General features: G+C 36.1%; 1 non-coding gene across 1 annotated transcript; it reads left to right on the top strand.

Moving 5' to 3' along the window:
* The first annotated feature begins 10,716 nt into the window (after nt 1-10,716).
* Nucleotides 10,717-10,844, top strand: LOC122106939. The gene has a single exon (XR_006147258.1). It is a non-coding gene; the product is annotated as a small nucleolar RNA SNORA72 (small nucleolar RNA).
* The last annotated feature ends 10,438 nt before the right edge of the window (nt 10,845-21,282 follow it).

Genomic DNA, 21,282 nt, shown 5'->3' with positions numbered 1-21,282 from the left:
CAATGAGTTACTTGTCAATCATTGCTACCCCTTCCCTTCCCACCCCCCCCCCTCCACCCAAAGTTGTAATGTTTGTGTCCAATATACTGTCCTGTGGGTCTCATTGTTGCAATAGGTTATCCTGTGTCCTTGTTTCAGCATTTTGTTATTCCCCTTCCCCTACCCAGATTAGACAAACTGTATATACAAGATGCAGGTACCAAAATCAAATACAGTGACAACAGAGGATATACCATAAGGGGAAGAACATACAAAGGAAACCAAAAAAATCATGTAATACATTTAAAACAATAACAATAAAGACAGACTTCTTTTTTATTTTTTGAAAGTTCTTTAATGTCTAACCTCTTAGAAGACAGCTAGATATGCACACATTTGGTCTATTATAATGTTATTTTTATTTAAGTATATAAATAAAAGTTGGCGTCACACAGACATCTAGTAAGAAAAGGGGATGGGGAGGAGTATTTTTTTTTTCACTTTTAAAATATTTTTCTCTTTTAATTTTTTTTTAAATTTTATTTTATTTTATTTGAGGACATACTGTACAGAGGGGTTACAATTACATGGGCAGGATAATGCATACATTTCTTACCAAGCATTGCAGCCTCCTCCTTTGTTTACCCTTCACCTCCCTTCCCAGCCTCCTCCCTCCCCCCCAATCATACCCCCCTTCCTTCCCCCCCACACCGACATTGTAAAGCTGGTTTTGACATGACATTTTGTACTTCTCATTGTTGCAACAGGTCCACCTGAATCCTTAAACGACTTGTTTGTCCCTGTCTCCTCCACATGTTATACTGACATCAAATATAGTGAAAGCGGGGGTTACACTGTGGGGGAGGGACATACAAAGCAACAAAGAAATAATCTTATAAATGCGTTAGAAACACATGCATGAAAGAAACAAAAACATTAAAATACATATTTGAGGGTTCGTTTTCCTAACATCACATTCTCTGACTTTTTCCGCTTGACTCATACCTATACTAGATATTGCAAATAAGGGAAACCATGGGACCTATGTTTCTTTGGGCCTGGCTTACTTCACTTAATATAATTTTTTCCAAGCCTTTCCATTTCCTAACAAATGGGGCAATGTCATTCTTTCTGATGGAGGCATAGAATTCCATTGTGTATATATACCACATCTTCTTGATCCATTCATCTACTGAGGGGCATCTGGGTTGGTTCCATATCTTAGCTATGGTAAATAATGCTGCAATAAACATAGTTGTGCTGGTAGCTTTAGTGTGGTCTTTTTTGTAAACATTAGGGTAAATGCCCAAAAGTGGGATTGCTGGGTCATAGGGGAGCTCTATGTGAAGTCTTTTGAGGAACCTCCATACTGCTTTCCAAAGTGGTTGAACAAGTTTACATTCCCACCAACAATGAAGTAAGGTTCCTTTCTGTCCACATCCCCTCCAGCATCTGTTGTTGTTAGAGTTCTTGATTTTTGCCATTCTAACTGGAGTGAGGTGATATCTCAATGTTGTTTTGATTTGCATTTCTTTTATGGCTAGGGATGTTGAACATTTCTTCATGTGTCTATTGGCCATCCTTCTTTCTTCTTCAGAGAAGCTTCTCTTTAAGTCTTTCACCCACTTACTTATTGGGCAGTTGTTTCTTTGAGGATTTGTTGTTGGGTGGTTTAATTTTTTGAGTTCCAAATATATTTTAGATATGAGACCCTTGTCCGTTGTATGGCTAGTAAAGATCTTCTCCCAATCCGTGGGCTTTCTATTGATCTTGCTAGCTATGTCATTTGCCCTGCAGAAGCTCTGCATCCTTATGCAATCCCATTTGTCCAACCTTTCTTTGATTTGTTGTGTTTCCGGGTCTCTATTCAGAAAATTTCGGCCTGAGCCAAGGAGACCCAGGGTTTCTCCTATTCCATCCTGTAATGTTTTCAGAGTGTCTGCTTTGAGTTCAAGGTCTTTGATCCATTTGGAGTTGATTCTGGTGTAAGGTGATATATAAGGATCTAGCTTTAGTTTTCTACATGTAGTTAACCAGTTTTGCCAGCACCATTTACTGAAGAGGCTGTCTGTCTTCCATTCTATTGTTTTAGCTCCCTTATCGAAGATTAGATGGCTATAGGTCTGTAGGTTCATTTCTCGGTTTTCAATTCTATTCCATTGGTGGGGAGGAGTATTTTAATGGCCCTTTCACATCATGGTTGATCCTCTTTGCTGTCATATGGAAACATGTCATATATTAGTGAAAGGCAGACCTCTTTTTTTTTTTTTTGGTTGGTCGTGGGGCTTGAACTCTGGGGTTGGGAGCTATCCCTCAGCTCTTCAACTCAAGGTGAGCACTCTACCGCTTGAGCCACAGCACCACTTCTGAAAGACAGACTTTTTGTGTCCATATATTGGGGTTCATTTCACTTAGCATAAACTTATATGATCATATGTACATAACGTTTGAGCTTTTCAGCTCATTTGATAAGAGTATCTATACATATACTAATTATTGCAAATAAGGGAAAACATGGGACCAAAATTTCTTTGGGACTGGCTTACTTCACTTAATATGATTTTTTCCAAGTCTTTCCATTTCCTAACAAATGAGGTGATGGTGTTATTTCTGATGGAAGCTTAAAATTTCATTGTATACATATACCACATTTTCTTGATTCACTCATCTATGGAGGGGCATCTGGGTTGGTTCCATATCTTAGCTATGGTGAATAATACTGTGATAAACATAGTTGTGCTGGTAGCTTTAGTATGGCCATGTTTGTGATCATTTGGGTATAGGCCCAAAAGTGGGATTGCTGGGTCATAAGGGAGCTGTATGTGGTCTTTTGAGGAACCTCCATACTGCTTTCCAAAGTGGTTGAACAAGTTTATACTCCCATCAACAATGCTGTAGGATTTTCTTCTGTCCACATCCCCTCCAGCATCTGTTGTTGAGATTTCTTGATTATAACCATTCTAACTGGGATGAGGTGGGATCTCAATATTGTTTTGATTTGCGTTTCTTTAATGGCCAAAGAAGTTGAACATTTCTTCATGTGTCTTTTGGCCATTCTTAGTTCTTCTTCAGAGAAGTCTCTCTTTAAGTCTTCAGCCCACTTGTTGATGGGACAGTTGTTTCTTTGAGGATTTGTTTTTGGAGAATTTAATTTTTGATACTAAGTATATTTTAGATATGAGGCCCTTGTCTGTTGTATGGCTAATGAAGATCTTCTCCCAATCCATGGGCTTTCTATTGATCTTGCTAGTGATGTCCTTTGCCATGCAGAAGCTCTGCAGTTTCATGCAAACCCATTTGTCCAAACTTTCTTTGATTTGTTGTGTTTCTATGTCATTATTAAGAAAATTTTGTCCTGTGTCAAGGAGCCCTAGAGTTTCTCTTATTCCTTCCTGTAATGTTTTCAGGGTATCTGCTTTGACTTCGAGGTTTTTTTTAAATCCATTTGGAGTTGATTCTGGTGCAGAGTGATATATAAGGATCTAGCTTTTGTTTTCTACAGGTGTTTAACCAATTTCCCCAGCACCATTTACTGAAGAGGCTTTTTTTCCATTCTATTTTTCTGGCTCCCTTATCAAAGATTAGATGGCTATAGGTCTGTAGGTTCATTTCTGGGTCTTCAGTTCTATTCCATTGGTCTTCAGTTCTAAAAGAGCCTTTTTAAAAAAATTTTTATTGTAAAGATACTATACAGAGGGTTTACAGTTACATGAGCAAAGTAATGAGTACACTTCCTATTGAGCATTGTTACCCCTCCATTGTTTTCCCCCTACCATCCCTTCCCTCCCTACCTTCCCGAGGTTCTTTTTTTTAAAATTGTGATTAAGTGATTACATAATTTCCCAAATTTCACAGTATTGTGGAATAATGATGCTCATTTAAAGTCACAAGTTCATTCTAACCTTCCTGGAGCAAATTGTCTATCACAGTCTATAACATACAACAGTGTACACATATATACCATACATGTGATCAGCAGCATGGGGCTATTTAGTAGTGGTTCGACCAGATGAGTGGGAGTTCTTTGTTTCTTAAGTCCTGTTAATTTTGTCGTATCACCTAACATTTTTGGATTTAGCATCCACTTATCAGGGAGACCATGTACCCTTTGTCTCTTTGCTCTTGGCTTACCTCGCTCAACATGATTCCTTCTAGCTCCATCCATTTCCCTGCAAATGCCATTATTTTGTCATTTCTAATGGCTGCATAATATTCCATTGTGTATAGATACCACAATTTTTGGATCCATTCATCTGTGGTGGGGCATCTGGGTTGTTTCCATATCCTAGCTATTGTGAACAGTGCTGCAATAAACATGGAGGTGCAAGTGTCCTTGTATATTGGTTCCTGTTGTTCAGGGTAGATGCCTAGAAGTGGTATGACTGGGTAAAAGACCCTTTTCTTAAGGGAGAAAAAGAAGTAAAAAAGGAGCTAGTGGGAAAAATACTGAAGAATATTAAGGGGGCACTGACCAGGGACATGAATCAAGTACATTGCCTTTTACCTGAGTTTGTAAATGTTTTTCTTTGTGAAGTCATCTGCATTTGCTAGTTAGTGCTTATTGAAGTGAAGCTACAGCCTTCCCAAGGATAGCAGGAGATAAGGACACTACCTTCTATGATGATTGCATCTCAAAGGGATTGCTCTCATTTCTGGGTTGTAAAGCTAACTTGATTCTTTTTTTTCAGGGGTGCAGCTCCATCTTTTATTGTATTTATATTCTTTTTGGATATTTTTCTATCTAAGTAGTTGTATAAAGAAGTTGCCATTCAACAAAACAGTCTATGACTTCAATGATCAATGTTGATCTATGTCACCTCTTTTTACCATTCTCACCCACCTCTCATACTCTTCCTTCCCTCACTTTTCTGAAGTTTTAGATTATGTATTGGATTTCTTTCTATTTAACAAAGCAATTTAGTATACAATTCATTTTGAGTTGTCATTCCTTCAACATCTTCACCCATCTTGAATCACTTCTTTTCTTTTTCTTTTTCTTTTTTTTTATCAGTTTTATGGTATATATATTGCATTCTTGCCTCCATTCTCCTCCCTTCCCCTGTTCATTCTTCTTCCCTTGTGCCCTTGACCTTTTGCCCTTTGCAACTACCCATTTCCTGGTACTTATTCTGTTGAGCCTTGACTTAGTCTTTCTAAAGAATTATACTATTTGTGTTCTCCACAGAGTTTATTATACTTAAGGTAATTCATTTATAACCACTTGCATGCCACCAAGTATGTTTACTTATAGATTTATGCAATTCTAGCTCCCACAAATGAGGGAAACCATGAAACCTGTGTTTCTCGGGTCTTGCTTACTTTACTTAACATAATTTTCCAAACCTTTCCATTTCCTTACAAATGGTGCAATATCTTTCTTTCTGATGGATGAGTAAATTCCATGATGTATATATATATATATATGATGTTTTTTGATCCATTGTCCATTGAGAGGCATCTTGGATAATTCCATTTCTTGGCTATGGTAAATGATGTTATGATAAACATGGTTGTGTTGGTGTCTTTGTTCTATTGGATAAGTGCTCAGGAATAGAATTGCTGGGTATAGGGAAGCTTTATGTTCAGGTTTTTTGAGGAATCTTCATACTGCTTTCCAAAGTGGTTGAACAAGCTTACATTCCCACCAAGAATGTAATAAAGTTCTCTTTAACTAGATTCTTATAAAGAACTTTTAAAAGCCAAATCCAGGTGCCAGTGGCTCTCATTTGAAATCCTATCTACTCAAGATGCCTAGACCTGATGAGTAGACAGCCTGGGTAAAACAATCAGAGACTTAATTTTCAATTAACCAATAAAAAACTGGAGGTGAAGTTGTTGTGGCTCAAGTGGTAGAGGGCCAGCCATGAATAAGAAAGGCTACCTAGCTTCAGACCAGGACTTCAAGCTCCAATAATAGCAAGGGATGGGGTGGGGTAGGGAGGAAGGTGAGAGACTAGAATCAGGAAGAAATATGTCTAAAGTTTAGTTAAGGAGAACATTAAATTCTTGGTCCACTTGATATTTGAGAATTACTCACTTGGGGGAGTTTTTTTTTTTTTTAGAAAAACAAGCATGTATCTTCTTTTTAAAAAACCCTTACAATCATAAAAATGGAATATTTTATAATATGGAGTGTTTTTTATTTTCTAGTGCTAGTATGAAAGTCAGAGACTTGCATATGGTAAGTCAACACGTTATCATTAGCTATATTCCTATCCCAGTGTGAATTTTTAAATAACTTCCTAATATTCACGAGACCAATAAAATACATACTAGAAACAAATAAAATTTTAAATTATTTATTGAACAAAAGCTGAAGAAGCAAAAATGAATACCTTTTGGAAAGTGAGGTTAAAAGGAAAACAATGTCTTATTTCTTAAGAGGTTGACAGTTTAGAGACAACAATGGCAAAAGGTAGGATCAGTAGTTTTATACTGAGAAATATTAAGACCTAGAAAAATGTTGAGAAATACAAAATTAAGTTGTAGTCCTATAAGGGTTATCTAGTTGCTTCAAATTTACTATTTTCCCTTTCTTATGTAACTTGTCCTATATAGTTTCCAACACCCATTTCCAACTTTCTTGAAAGTCTGTAATTTTAATTCAGAGTAAAACATACTTTTATAGTTTAGGTCTAGAGTAGATCATATTTATCTACATTTATTATTACTGTTATCTTGGATACTTTTATATACTTTTAATAATTCAACAACAAAAAAAACTTAACAATTGAGTAACATATTCTGGCATTTCTTTTCCTGAAATAGTCCTAGATCCATTCCTTTAATCTTAGGAGATTTATTTTAACTAATTATTTGCAGTGCTGGGGATTTGAATGCAGGGTGTTGAGCATGCAAGGCAAGCATCTAACACTGAGCTCCATCCCTATTCCTATCTTAAAATCTTAGATGTGGTTGTATAATCACCAGCTTTTCACTACATTGTATCTTTATCCTATAAAAATTTAAAATTATCTTTCTCTTCCATCAAGTTATTATTGTTAACAAAAACATTATTTCCTTATTGCTAACTTGATTTGACTGAGGTTTAATTTTTCTTATAGTTGTCAGGAATTTCCACTTATGATTTCTCTACGTGAACTACCTTCTAGGTCAGTATGTTCATACTTGCCTTCTCAGACAATACCCTCCTGTATACTCCCTGGGATCTTGCTAAAATATAAATTTGGTAATTAGAGAACTTAATAATCATTACTTTGAAAAAGAAGGCATGTGATTATAACTTCAGTCTCTGCTAAACAATCATATGGGATTACCTTTCTGTCTATCTAATGTTTTTGAGAGTTGGTTTATGTACTATGATCTTTGAAATTTAGTCTGTTTTTCTACCATGTGTTCTGAATCTGAGCATATCTTATACCTTTATACTTCACATATAAAATAAGAGAGTAGCTACTCTTATTTTTTTTAGTAGAATCACAAGATCAAAAATTAGATTGAGTTATTAGCTATTATTGAAGGTGTTTGGGTATATGTAGAGCACTGTTGTATTGACATATTTAATTCTTTGTAGGCATTAATCTGTTCATTGAGTCGAGCCTTTGCATTGCTTTCACTGTGAATAAGTAGAGTGATTAACAGTGGTTGTAGTAGCAAGTGGGGCTATTGTGTAGCTAAAAGTGATAGAGCTGGCTTCAATTTAAAGCAGTATTTGTGATGACTGGAGTCTTGGTTTCCTATGGAGTTGTGGTTTCAGTAGTTGAAGAACCAGCAATGGAGACAGACATAACTGGGATTGTGGTGGCAGTATCTGGTACACTGGTACTGGAAGTAGGTGTGTCACCTGTAGCTGAAGGTGTTGTCCCAGTACTTGTTAAGGCGCAGTGGTTGCAGTGGTTGCAATGGGAGTAGTACTAGCCAGAGATATGGTGGTTCTTGCTTCTGAAGTTGTGGAGTCAGAAGACGAGATTGTGGTGCCACTGGATGAAGCTGAGGCATTTTCTGCCGAAGTGGTGACAGCTTCAGAAGTTGTAGAAGTGAGAGTGGTAGTACCGGGTTCACTGGTGGCAGTTGTTGGTATGGTTGTACTGGCAGCGGCGTTGGTAGTTGAGATTCTAGCCGTATCACTTGGTACAACTGTTGTGACACCTGATGATGTTGTGACAGAGCCCAAAGAAACAGAGCTAGAAGGCAAAGATGTGACTGCACTGGCTGACAATAAAGGAGAGCTACTGGTCGAGGCACCAGTCCCTGGGGTTGTGGAAGGTGTGGCCGTTGTGCTTCCAATGAGAGTGGAGGCTGTGACGGTAGCAGTAGTGGCAGCAATGGCAGAAGTTGTGATACTGGTGCTTGCTGAAGCTGTAGAGGGAGCTGGAGCAGTTGTGGTGGAGACAGGTTCTGGGGATGTGGTATCCATTGTTGTGCTAGTGAGTGATGCCATTGGGGTGGTGGTGGTAGTTATCGGGGATTGGGTTGTGGTTGGTCTGATGGTTGCATTGGCACTAGTTGAGGCAACTTGGCTGTTGGATGTAGTACTCATGGTAGTGAATAACTTAGTAGTAGAAGTAAGGATAGTACTAGTTGGAGTATTATTTGGCTTAGTTGTAGTGCTTGTTGGATTTGTCTGAGGCTTTAGCTCATGAGGTGGATGAGGATGGTGATGATGATGGTGCTTATGGGAGTGGACAGGTGGGCCATTTGGAGATGGAAATGTGCATCTGTGATGAGCTTTGGGTGAACACCTTTTTGGTTTATGTGGCTTCTTGTTCGCACAAGAAAGTGGATGTGACTGAGATTTAGAAGGATGAGAGGCATGAATATGTGATGGAAATGTTTCTGTGCCTTTTTGGAAAGGTTTCTTTTTCTTTTGTGGTCTTTCTTTCTTTGAGGTTTGAGCAGGTTTAGATTCTCTTTGTTTAGGTGAATTTAACCACTTTTTAGATTGTCTGCTTGCTAAGAAAGATGGCCTTTTTACTTTTTGGGTTGATTTAAGGTGCTTGTTCTCCTTTTTAAAAGACTTTGTACGATATGTGTTTTCATATGTGGGCCTTTTCTGTTGTTTGACTCTTGCCTTTTTAGACTTGGATGCTTGGTTTTTGGATGATTTCCTGGAAGTCTTTCTCAAAGCCATCTTTGTAGGTCCAGATAAATTAGGAGCTGCTCTCCTCACTCTTATACCTGCTATAGGATTTGGTACATCCATAGTCTGTTTTGACTGCTTTGTAGTTTGCCTCTTTTGATGGTTATTTGGGAAATTTAAAGTTTTACTTGCTTGCAGTGATGTACTTAGTCTTACTAGATTAGATAAGTAGGGCAACAACTCTTTCTCGGCAGTCAGTATACTTTTCTCAGGATTGGCTTGGAGATTTTGTAATAGCTGGCTAGGTTTTTCCTTTTTGTTTGATATCCTAAAATTTGGAGGTAACTTGCTGGCTTCTTTGTCAATCAGTTCAGAAAGAGATGAAATGCTATCAGGTAGATAATTTGAATTTTGAATTCTGAAGGGTGATGATGGATCCAATTGGAAGGAATGGGCTTGAGATTTCAAAATGGCTGGGCTTGGTGCTGATTGGGTAGGGGAGCTTTGGGCAAGTTGACTGTTGATCCCCTTTCTTCCTTCATGTTGCCATGATTTCTGACTTGCACTGAACTACAGACAGAAAGAATCAAAAGCTATTACCAAGTGAGTTAGTGAATCAATTATTATTTTTATATTTTCATTTTAGTTTTAAGAAGTCATTTGCTCTTTGGATTGAGTGGTATTTTGGTTTTGAGTGTATTTTAGTTCTGAATGAATTTCAGCATGAAAATGCAATAGAGAACGATGGTAGAAATAAGAACTACACATCACTACTTGTGCCTTCAACCTTCACAGAAAGTTCAACTAACAGCTAGCTATACATGAGCCAGAATATGTTCATGAAATTCCTCCAAACAAGCCTGAGACATTCAAGTGGTCCACAAAAATGAATAAGCTGAATTAGAAGGATTAGAATAATGGCCTCACTTGAACATGCTACCCCTGTCCTTCTCTCAAGGTGACCCAGATTTTTCTGGGTGCATTTTTCTTTTCCCTAGCATTTCTTATACTCCTTAGGAAGCCTGATTCAGGCTTACCTCATCGAAAATACTAGGTGTAATAGGATAGCTAAGCTGCTTTGAATAAAGTTGGAACAAGGAAATGAGAAAGAGCTCACAGTATCCAGCACACAGATGTTGGTAGCACTCTTTTTTTCCTGCCAGCTATGGCATCTAATAGATATGCAACTAAACGGTACACCTACGAGTCTGAATGAGTTGCTCTCAAAAGCACGGGAGGAATTTCAGCATGGTGTGAATCTCAGATCCTTTGACTCCAATTTCAGCCTTGAAGTGAAACCCAAGACTCCACCAATGCAAGCAGATAGCAGCATTCATGACTTTTAGAAAAGATAAAGTTTGAAATTAGGTCCAAAATTAGCAGAAGGGAATAGAAAAAATCAATACAAGAAGCATTTTCTTAAAAAAATAAAGTTAACACAATTTTTTCTACAGTAATAAAAAAATGACAGACTACTCCAGTAAAATGAAAAAAAAAGAGAGATATTACAATGGAAACCACAGAATACAGCTGTCAGACCATAGGAAAATATTATGAACAAGGATATAAATTTGATAACCTAAAGTAAATAAATACCTATACTCATAAATTATTCATAACACAATCTAAATATATCAATAATGAATAAGGAAATTTTGAATCAGTAATGAAACATCTTCATTAAAGAAAAGAACTGGCTGTGAATATTGTACTATTCTGATTCTGTAGGAAAACAAGACAGGATATACTTTCATCATATTAAGATCTTGCATGTATTGTCAGATCTAATTTTTTTAAACTAGTTTTATAAGTGCTAGTGATGATCCAGGTATGATTAATTATATTATGTGATCATTTCATGGTAGGATCACACAATGGATATGGTTCTAAGGTTACCTTTGATTTCAACCATGTTACTAAACATGATAACACAATCTGTTTAAAAACTTGAAATAATCGGTGCTAATTTGTAGTCTTATGAAAAGAATGTATAACTAAAATAAGGAAATTTTGTGATTACCAGTTACCATGAACATAATTGGAATATAATTCTTATTTTCTAGAAAAAATAGAAAGGCATAGAATCATATGTTTTCATTGCTGAAATTTGCTAAATCTTTCTTCACATAGTCCTCCAATAAACAACATAGAAACTATTTCAAAGCTTTTTTCTTAGGCTGGGATTAACTTGATACCTTAGCCAAACAAAGATATTAGAAGAAAATGTAATTATAGTCCAAAATTCTTGAGGAATACAAATAGAAATTCATCAGGTCAACAAAGTGAATTAACAATATATTTAAAGAACATTCACCCCGAACAAGTGAAATTTATCCTTGGGATGCAGATGGCTTAATATATGAACCAAGAAAAGGTCTCTTTAAAGAATGAAAGACAATAAACACATTATCATTTCATTAGATGTAGAATGTCATTAGATGAGAAAGTGAAAGGTACTTTCATGATATTAATATATGTGTACTTTGTTGGTATAGAAGGAATGTATTTCAACATGAAAAAGGGCTATGTATCATAGTACCACAGCTAACATACTCAACAGACAAAAACTGAAAGCCTTTACTCTAAAATCTGGAATAAGATAAGGATACCCCTGGTTGGCATTTCTATTAAACAGAATATGATAATTTCTTTCAACAATTGAGCAAGAGAAATAAATAAAAGGGGGATATCCAAATAGAAAAGGAAGAAAAAGATCAGTTTGCTAAGGACATAATTATATCAGGTATTTGAAAAAAGTCTAGACTTCTCAAAAAAATCTACTTTCATCTTATGTGACTATTTTACTTTTAAAAACCCAATGCCATGAACTCACTTTGAAGCCAGTATCAGTTCTGTAACTTTAGGTTTTAGATACTTCTAAATAGTTAGATAGTTTTAGATTGTTTTCAAGGTATGGAATCTTACCTGGAAACACAAGGCAAAGGCCAGGATGAGTCCACTTAGGTACAAAGCCTTCATCCTGTCCTTTGTACCTATAAGAAACAAGAAAATTTTTTTTAGGTGATTGATAATGAGATAGTGAGTTTAGCTCAACTGCCTCTTGGTTCATCTTCATTAACAACACCCTAACTCATCTGGGCCATTGCTTAACTCAGTAAAGACTTCAATGACCTATTATATGTTAGCCCCAGTACTGGGAGATACTAAGGTATGTAAAACAATACAATATTCTTAATCTTTCAGAGTCTTAATTCTTCTTATTACCCAACATGTTTTCTTAATTGATACATAATCAATCTATAATCCTTTTTAAAAATTTATTTTCTTAATCTACAAATGATTGCATACTGGGGGTTACAATTTAACATGTCCATTTATATGTATAGTACATCTCGATCATTTCCTCTCGCCACCTCCGCTTCCTCCACCAGTCACATTGAATTTCCCACTTCCTATGACACATAATCTTGCTTTGGATTAACATTATATTCATTGTTAATTTTTTATTGTGCTGGTACTGGGAGGAGCTCATACCCTTGCTTAGATTTTTGATCAAGATCTACATAGTAACATCCTTCTACTTCTTGATTTTTTTTTTTCTGGCCAATTGGGGATGAGTATTTTGGATTTAGTTGCCTGGGCTACCTTTGAAGCTCATATTCAGATCTCAGCTTCTTGTATAGCTAAGTTATAGGTGTGAGCCACAGATGCCTGGCAATCATAGCCAATTTTAAAACATATAAATCTGTGTTTAGTTAAAAATTTGTATTATCATGTAAAAATACCATATGGAATTCATTTCACTACTCCGATGGTTTTAAAAGTTATTCTTGGGGGTTTGATATATACGAGTGTAAAAAAAAAACTTCAATGTATGTTTCCCATTTTTACTATTAGAAGAGGTCCAGGCAATAATTGACAGACAAACTGAATTGTATAGTTAAGAACTAAAATTATTTAGTGTATGAATTCTGGTATTTTTATGGTCATTTTTCTTTTAATAGTTCTTTTCTATATGTAAGGTTTCATTGCTAAAATTTTCTCTTCTCTTTTCATAATAATTCTGTTGGTGTATATTTTCTTTCATCATTTAAGTAATAGTGTTCCCTTGAAAGCAAATATCTTCTAGAAACTGAGTTGTAAATAGAGAAATATCAATTTGCTAACATCTGTTTTTCCTCTCAATTTTTATTTGTTATGGTCTCTGTAGCTATATAGTTAAAAGCATTGTCACATTGCTTCATTAATTATAATCATTTTAATTTTCTACACAATTAGTTTCTACAAATTAGTTTTAGCTTGGGAGGGTAAGAATTTAATCTTTTCCGCAGGATATAAGACTATACTCAAGTCATCCTTTGCTAAATAATGTAATAAAATATTACATATGGACAACAATAGATATACAATATAACATGCAATAAAATATCATTGCAATATAAATGTAATTTCATTGTGATATTTCTGTACATGTATGCATTTCACTTTGAATAAATTAAAACCCTCTACCATATTCCCATTTCTCTCTTACCTGCTTCTCCTTTTTCAAACAACATTTGGTAATTTCAATATGAACATATGGTATATACACACATGTATGCATGATGTATAGAAAACACATGCATGTATATATAAATACATACGTACATACATGTATGCATGATATATCATTTTTGCATGGCTTGGCTTATTTTTCTTAATATGATAATCTCCAGTTACATTGACCTTTCTGCAAATAATCATGGAATGTTGCAAATCTATAAAATATGCTTTTGAAGGCACCCCCAAACTGATTTGTATAATGGTTAGACAAACTTAGTTCCCCACCTACATGATCAAATCTGAATAATTCTTGGGTATATAACTAAAAGAATAAAAGCATTCCCTAGATGTACCTGCACACTATGTATATTGAGACATTATTCATAATAGCCAAGTTGTGGAAATAACCTCATTGCCTATCAGGAAGAATGAAGAAAGTGTGATAGAAACACACAATGAAATCAGCCACAAAGAACCACCAAGAACAATTATGGCATTTCTAGGAAAGTGAAATGAACTAATGATCATCATTTTAAGCAAAATCATCTAGACTCAAGAAGACTAATACCATATGTTCTATCTATTTTTGTGTGTGTGCCAGTCCTTAGGCTCGAACTCAGGGCCTGGCCACTGTCCCTGAACTTTTGTGTTCAAGGTTAGTGCTCTATCTCTTGAGCCACAGCTCCACTTCCAGGTTTTTATGGTAGTTAATTGGAGTTAAGAGGCTGGTGGACTTTCTGCCCTTTCAAAGTGAGAGTGTCAGATCTGAGTCTCCTGAATAGCTAGGATTACAGGCATGAACCACCAATCTAATTTTTTTTGTGGGGGGGGTCGGGTCGTGGGGCCTGAACTCTGGGCCTGAGCATTGTCCCTCAGCTCTTCAGATCAAGGCTATCGCTCTACCACTTGAGCCACAACACCACTTCCGGCTTTTTTTCTTTTTTGCTTATGTGGTGCTGAGGAATCGAACCCAGGGCCTTATGCATGCAAGGCAAGCGCTCTACCACTGAGCCAGCTTCCCAGCCACAATCTAATTTTTTTTTTTAAGACTTAAGATTAGTTAGGTGTGGGTGGCTCTCATATATAATCACTCAGGGGGCCTGAGACCTGGAAGATCAAAGTTTGAAGCCAGTCTTGGCAGAAAAAGTTTGCATGACTCTATCTCCAATTAACCAGAAAAAACCTGAGCTGCTGTGATCACCAGTGCGTGAGGTCCTGGATTATGGTCCTGGTATCTGCATACATATACTCACTAAAAGACATAAAATTAAAAATAGGATCATTTGAGAGCAGGAAAGGGGATCATTAGGAATAGACTGAGTCCAGAGAAGGCAGCAGAGGGAGTGTGGATAAGACTGCAGCAGATTATATACCTGTATGAAAATGTCATCATGAAACCCATTATTTTGTATAATTATATATGCTGAAAACGAAGCATACAAATCTGATTACTGATAAGTCAAGGACAGTTCTTAGCATCTACAATGAAATTCTCATGTTTTTATTAAACACAAGTCCTTAAAATCTTTGTCTCCTTCATTGATTTTCGTCTTTTCCTCTGAGGCAGTGTCTGGGAAAACTGCAACTTCCAAATTTTTTGCCTCAGATTTTGTGGCTTCCTCTATTTGAAAGTATTGTTGTATAGTAAACCAAACGTTTCCAGAATCAAACTAATTCATATCCCTATACCTCTTCTTGATCAAGCAATTGGGAGCTAATCAAGGAGATTCTGAAGTGAGGATGACCTAGGAATTGTCACAATTGACAGCTACCTTAGTGAGATGTCTTCTCCTGATCTTGGACAAGAATTGCTTCTTATTGACTCCACCAGTAACTCCCAAACGAGGTGTCTGCAGATGTATAGAGAACTAAACGGAAGAATTTTCTGTTTTATAAGGCAACCCTGAATTCTCTAAGCCCCTCCTACTTCACCCTATTGGTTGTGATAGTGTTCTGGAGAAAAAGTTGCGCATGTGGATTATTTGTTTAATCCTGAGGCATTTACCTTTTTGGATTTTTCATGTTGGCACACTCTTGTTTACTTAAGTCAGAGCTTAAGATTTGATAACAGAATTAATAAATGAATACTGTAGCTTTTAATAGTTACTCATATTTACATTTTTTTCCACTTACTCATTTTATTTTTTATTTTATTTTTTTTCCACTTACTCATTTTAAGAAAATCAACAGTTCAATTTCTTATTGGTTGTTCTAGAATAATTTATATATTGCCTAATTTTTCAAAAGTTTTGGGCTTTGATGAAGCTACATTTTTGCAGTTAGTTTCAATATTCTAAAGTTTTATAGAATGAAAGAGATCATCACCTTGCCCACGTAATTGTAACCCCACTGTATGGTATTTCACAATAAAAAAAAAAAGAAAGAGATCAACGTCTGAACTAACGTAAAATATACTAACAGAATTTTCTTAATTGGGTTATATACATTAAAACTTTTAAATTCAAAGTGTGCATGCTAGTAAAAAATGTGAAATATGTTTACTACATTGACATCTGTCCTTTAACTCTGAGCTCTTGAATTTTGAAGAGCATACACTAAGTTCTATATTAATTTTCTTTGTAAATCTTTTATCAATTCCTGGCTCAAGAACATTAGAAAGTAGATAAATATTTTGGACACAATAGATTTTATCTATCCTAAACACCATCTCATATATTTATGTTGAACTATATACTAGAAAAATAGAAATGCACTTGTTCAAAAGAAATATTCCTCTAATAATTCACCACTGTATTTAAAAACAAAAATGCAAAAACTTTTTATAAGGGACTCCAAGAGTAGTAAGGGAACAAAATAAAGCCCAGTTGAATTTTGAATCAGATAAGCTTGGTTGAATGCCTGTGTCTGTCATTTTATTGCCTGTGACTTTGCTAAGATTATTTAAAAATGCAATTTTTTCACTTGTAAAATAAGAATCATCTGGGAACTATTTACGTGAATAAGTTGCAAGAAATAAAATATTTAGGAAATACTTTGTAAACTCTATAAGACTATACAAAAAGTGTTTAAAATTTAGCTTATTTGATCATTGAGTTTTGTAGTAACTCACATTATTAGATATACCATGTATTTTTAATATAACTTTCAATTTTGTCATTATACTTAGAAAGATACATTTATTTATTCAACCGACATTTATTGAATATTCCCTTTGATATAGGCACTGTATTAGGGTGAACATGATTAGAAGAGAGAGATGAACTTTATTATTGGGAAATTCAGCTTAACAGTCATATGTATATGTGATTTTGTTAACTTTAATGTGATTAGTTCAATTCTCAGGAAAGACAACATTGAGTTCTGTTGTTGCACAGCCTTTATTATGATATTGATTGCCAAGCACGCACCCAGTGATTCAAATACAGCCAAATTCTGTCTTCTGATCATCACAAAATTCTTGGAAGAAACCATCAATAAAGGTATTGTATATACGTTTATTTCAATTAAGGAAGGGAAGGGGAAAGACAGACGGTAGGACAAAGAAGCAGTGCAACAGACATATACAAAAGACAATATGCTGGAAATGATCTGTACAAGTTGGGAGTGGGGAGGGTGTGGGGGAGGGACAGTAGGAGAAAAATGAGGGAAGGGGTAACAAGTTTGACAAGAAATGTACTTATTACCTTCCTTATATAACTGTAACCGCTCTGTACTTCACCTTGACAAAAAAATATTCAGAGCCAAGCTTAAAAAAAAAAAGATTTGGAACTCTTAGCCAATTTTTTTTTCAAATCTGAATCAGAGGAGATTATTTGTTGAAAATAGGGGCACATGTCCAACTCTGGTATCATTAAATCATATTTGTCTTTCAATTTAATTCTGGTATCATAAAATCTGGTATCACAAAAATGATATTTGTCTTACTGCTTAAAGCATAATAGGTTTAAAGTTTTTGTCTTCAAAAGATGATGAAGAAAAAAGAATATTAATGTTCAGGAAATTTTTATGTTTAAAGTTTTGGAAAATACTCTTTTTTGGGGGGGGCTGGTCCAGTTGTGGGGCCTGAACTCTTGGCCTGGGCACTGTCCCTCAGCTCTTCAGCTCAAGGCTAGAGCTCTACCACGTTAGCCACAGCGCTACATCTGTCTTTTTTTTTTCTTTTTGCTTATGTGGTGCTGAGGAATCGAACCCAGGGCCTCAGGCATGCAAGCCAAGCACTCTACCACTGAGCCACCTTCCCAGCCCTGGAAAATATTCTTTTAGAAGTTAATCAGTCATATATAAATAGCTTTTGACCTTTTCTGCTTGTCCTAGACATATACTAGTTATTGCAAATAAGGAAAACCATAGGACCTATGTTTCTTTGGGCCTGGCTTACTTCACTTAATATGTGTGCCCTGTATCTTGTATATACATTTTTCTAATTTGGGGAGGGAAAGGGAAATAACAAAATGCTGAAATAAGGATACAGGTTGAATCATTATAACAATGAGGTGTACAACATACTATGCTGAAAATGAACTTTGCCACATTTGGGGGGGTGATTTGGGGAGGTGAGGAGGGAAGGGATGGTAGGGGAAAAACAAAGGAGGGGGTAACAATGCTCAATAGGAAATGTACTCATTACCTTATTCATATAACTGTAACCCATCTATACAGTATTTTTTACATTTGCAGATTGATAAGAGTTCTTATCATGAATATTGAATTGTTAAAAAGAAGAAGTTAATCAGCACACAACATGTATCTCTATAGGCAATGCCAATAACCCAACAAACCGATAAAAATAGTTTCAACTGAAAAACAGAAAGCTTATCTGAAGAAAGAGCTGAGTAGAAGTCTGTGGTGCTTAGTATTTTCACTATACTTTGTCCTCTGTACTGTATTAAAATCCAGGCTTTTCTCAGTAATCTTGGTTTTATGTCTTTATGGGCTAATCTTAACAGGATTTCACTTCATCTATAATCACATTCTGTAGAATATTTGCACATTGTCATATATCCTTCTATAAATGGATAATTTCCAGGTCTGTTGCTGAAGGATTCAATTGCTTAACAAACTCCCTCCCTCCCTCTTTCCCTCCCTCCCTCCCTCCCTCTCTTCCTTCTTTCCTTCCTTCCTTCCTTCACTGTCTTTTAAATAATGGCTCACTAACTATATTGTAACTGATGTGATCACTTTTTCTGGCTTCTTTCTCCTACCCTAGAGAAAATCATAGGGAATTGCTAAGTAGATCTGAAGAAAGGAAGTCCTTAGAAGTAGGCTTGTCCAACTGAATACCTTGGATAGATGCCTTCCCTGGATCTTTTTCAAAATTTTTCATCTGGAAAATATCTTCAGGTGTTCTTATATGTATTATGAGGTATGAACAAGACTAATGTTGTTCTTTGGAGACAGAGTCTTGCTATGTAGATCAAGACCAGCTGGTCTTGATCTTGTAACCCTCCTTTGTTAGCTTCCCTAATGCTAGGATTATAGATTTTTTTTCTTTTGGTCCTAGACTGTGACCTGAAATCTGTATCTGATGCTTTCACTCATTGGCGGTGCTCCCACCATTTTAGCCATGCCTCCTACCCCAAGTAACTAACATTTTATGTCTTACCTATTTTTTAGTGGAAGGGAATGGTGGTGATAAGGATGGAGGAAAATATGTGTAAATAGGGTTGTTCCAGTTTGATCTTTTCTTGTTTTGCCATTCGTGGGCTTGAACTCCGGGGTTGGGCTCTGTTCTTGAGTTTCTTTTTTTTAAGGCTAGCACTCCTACACTTGAGCACCACTTCCAGCCTTTTCTGTTGATGGGCTTTTCCACCAGGGCTTCATGAATGGTAGGCAAGCACTCTACCACTGAGCCATATTCCCAAACTTCCAGTTTTATCTTGAAGCAGTGGAACAGAGTAGATATTTGGAAAAGCCAAGCATTCAACAGTCTACTTGAAAATTTGTTGTAGCTATTATATGTAGTATTGAAAAGTTATCCTTTTAGATCTGTGCTTAAATCCTATCACTTAGTAGCTATTTGAACTCAGAGAGTCATTTAAGCTCATTTGTCGTAAAAGGGTAACATGTAGCATAGGCTGAAATTTTCTTTTTCTTTTTTAGCTGTGGCTCATACCTGTGAGATTTTTTTTTTTTTTGCCAGTCCTAGGGCTGGAACTCAAAGAGTCTGGGTGCTGTACCTGAGCTTTACTTGCTCAAGACTAGCACTCTACCATTTGAACGACAGCACCACTTCTAGCTTTTTCTGTGTATGTGGTACTGAGGAATTGAACCCAGGGCTTCATGCATGCTAAGTAAGCACTCTACCACTGAGCCACCTTCCCAGCCCCGGGGCTGAAATTTTCTTAATAAAGATCTAGAAACACAACAAATCAAAGAAAGGTTAGATAAATAGGATTGCATGAAACTGTAGAGCTTCTGCATGGCAAAGGACATAGCTAGCAAGATCAATAGAAAGCCCACAGACTGGGAGAAGATCTTCACTAGCCATATAACAGACAAGGGCCTCATATCTAAAATATACTTAGTATCAAAAGTTAAATTCTCCAAAAACAAATCTTCAAAGAAACAACTGCCCATCAACAAGTGGGCTGAAGACTTAAAGAGAGACTTCTCTGAAGAGGAACTAAGAATGGCCAATAGACACATGAAGAAATGCTCAACTTCTCTAGCCATAAAAGAATGAAATCAAAACAACATTGAGATTCTACCTCACCTCACTCCAGTTAGAATGGCTATAATCAAGAAATCTCACAACAACAGATGCTGGAGCGGATGTGGCCAAAAGGGAACCCTATTGCATTGCTGGTGGGAGTGTAAACTTGTCCAAACACTTTGAAAATCAGTATGGAGGTTCCTCAAAAGACTCCATATAGAGCTTCCCTATGACCCAGCAATCCTACTTTTGGACATTTACACAAATGAAGACAAACATGGCCGCACTAAAGCTACCAGAACAACTATGTTTATTGCAGCATTATTCACCATAACTAAGTTTGGAACTAACTCCAGATGCCCCTCGGTAGTTGAGTGGATCAAGAAAATGTGATATATATATGTATATATACATATATATATATACATATATATGTATAATGAAGTTTTATGCTTCCATCAGAAAGAATGACAACACCCCATTTGTTAGGAAATGGAAATACTTGGAAAAATTATATTAAGTGAAATATTCAGTCCCAAAGAAACATAGGTCCTATGTTTGCCCTTATTTGCAATAATTAGTATATATATATATATATATATATATAGGAAGATCTTATCAGATGAGCTGAAAAGCTCAAAAGCCATGTACCTATGACTATATAAGATGATGCTAAGTGAAATGAACCCCAAGATACGACACAAGCTATCTGTCTTTATTGTTACTGTTTTAAAGGCACCATGTGATTTTATTTTATTTTTTGTTGTTTCCTTTGTATGTTCTATGGTATATCCTCTGTTGTCACTGTACTTGATTTTGGTACACTGCATCTTGTATATACATTTGTCTAAACTGGGGAGGGGAAGGGAAATAACAAAACGCTGAAACACGGAGGACACAGGATGACCCATTGCAACAAGGATACCCAGAGGACAGTATATTGGAAACAAACTTTACAACTTCGGGCAGGGGGTGAGGGGGTGGGCTGAGGAGGAGTATGGGAGGTGGAGGAGGGAAGGGATAGTGGGACACCAACAAGGGAAGGGATAACAATGATTGATAAGTACTGCACTCATTGCCTTACTCATGTAGCTGTAACACCCTCTGTACAGCATCTTTACAATACAATAAAGTAAAAAAAGAAATA

Source organism: Dipodomys spectabilis, unplaced genomic scaffold (genome assembly GCF_019054845.1).
Source record: "Dipodomys spectabilis isolate Male_0828 unplaced genomic scaffold, ASM1905484v1 ptg000043l, whole genome shotgun sequence".
Taxonomy (NCBI): Eukaryota; Metazoa; Chordata; class Mammalia; order Rodentia; family Heteromyidae; genus Dipodomys; species Dipodomys spectabilis.
Note: the sequence above shows the minus strand (reverse complement) of the source record. Positions and strands in the feature narration are given on the sequence as shown.